The 1,435-nt window shown below is 34.6% G+C and overlaps 1 non-coding gene across 1 annotated transcript; it reads right to left on the bottom strand.

Annotated features, from left to right (window-relative positions):
* Positions 1 to 987: 987 nt before the first annotated feature.
* Positions 988 to 1,094, bottom strand: LOC128042630 (small nucleolar RNA R71). The gene has a single exon (XR_008198145.1). It is a non-coding gene; the product is annotated as a small nucleolar RNA R71 (small nucleolar RNA).
* Positions 1,095 to 1,435: the final 341 nt, after the last annotated feature.

Genomic DNA, 1,435 nt, shown 5'->3' with positions numbered 1-1,435 from the left:
TGGAACATTGTTAAACAAGATAAAGAATGAATTGAGTCGAGTGTTGTTGCTGTTAAAACTTTTGATTTGTTGCCAAACTATTCAATTGCATTTTAAGCCATTTCATTACATTTAGGTAAATTCATTCGCATATATTTGATTAATTAAATTTTAACATCCATCACTTCAAAATATTGTAACCAACTTGTAAATATTAATTTTAGAATTATTGGTTTAAGCACAATCCCTATGGAGACAATACCCTTTTTACTTACTTATTACTTGATAATGATTGTGTATACTTGTTAATTCCTTCATGAACTAAGTTTTTGGTTCTGTTGCCGCGGACTATTAATTTAATCATTATTTCTGAAATTATTTCTTGCAATTTTGGTTTATTTTTATCTTTATTTAATTAATCTTTTATTTTTTGTCATTTTCTTTTCCATTGTTTATTCGCATAGATCGAATCATCAATTTAATCCTTATAGACCCTAAAATCGAGTGGGCATTTAGACAAAGGAGACAAGAAAGACTAGCCTAAAGACAAGCCGCAGAAATATACCTTGAAAATCAAAACGAAGTTCAAGGGAATAGAGCTGCTAATGCTCGTAATTCAATCCTTATTGCTGATTATAGGAGTCGAGCTAGAAGTCAGTATAATGTGCCACTCTTTAATGAGATAAATTCGGGAATTAAGAGACCGGAGATCGAGGCACCACAGTTTGAATTGAACATGCAATTCTCTAGATGCTTTAGAAAGTGGGCAAGTTTAGTAGAATGCCTGCAGAAGATCCACACGTTCACCTTCGACTGTTCATGAAGGTTAGTGATTCGTTCAAGATAGTTGGTGTAATTGAACATGCATTGAGGTTGAAGTTGTTTCCATACTCGTTGTGAGATAGAGCACGTGCATGGATTAATTCATTGACACCTAGCTTAATCTCTGCATGGCAAGAGCTAGCAGAACGCTTTTTAGTTAAGCATTTCCCACCTAGCAAAAATGCTAAGTTGTGGAATGAGATCACCACTTTTCAGCAAATGGATGATGAATCCTTATACGACGCATGAGAAAAATTTAAAGAGTTACTTTACAAATGCTCTCACCAAGGGATTCTACATTGCATATAGTTGAAGACATTTTATAATGGTCTAAACACACACATTAGGATGATGGTATATGCTTTTGCGAATGTTGCTCTCCTTTCTAAGTCTTATAATGAGGCTTATGACATCATCGAGAGAATAGCCAGTAACAACTACCAGTGGTCAACCAATCGAGTAGCTTCAAAAAGACGAGTAACAGGAGTGCATGAAGTGGATGCTCTGACTTCACTTGCTACTCAGGTATCCTCAATTTCTGCAATGCTTAAATTTTTTTCTACTAAATGTGTAAAAAATGTTACAACTTAGCCACCATGCGAATTTGACATTATTTCCTACGTATACTGTGGGG

Source organism: Gossypium raimondii, chromosome 7, assembly GCF_025698545.1.
Source record: "Gossypium raimondii isolate GPD5lz chromosome 7, ASM2569854v1, whole genome shotgun sequence".
In the NCBI taxonomy this organism is placed as follows: domain Eukaryota; kingdom Viridiplantae; phylum Streptophyta; class Magnoliopsida; order Malvales; family Malvaceae; genus Gossypium; species Gossypium raimondii.
The sequence above is the reverse complement of the archived record's forward strand: the minus strand, read 5'-3'. Positions and strand labels throughout refer to the sequence as shown.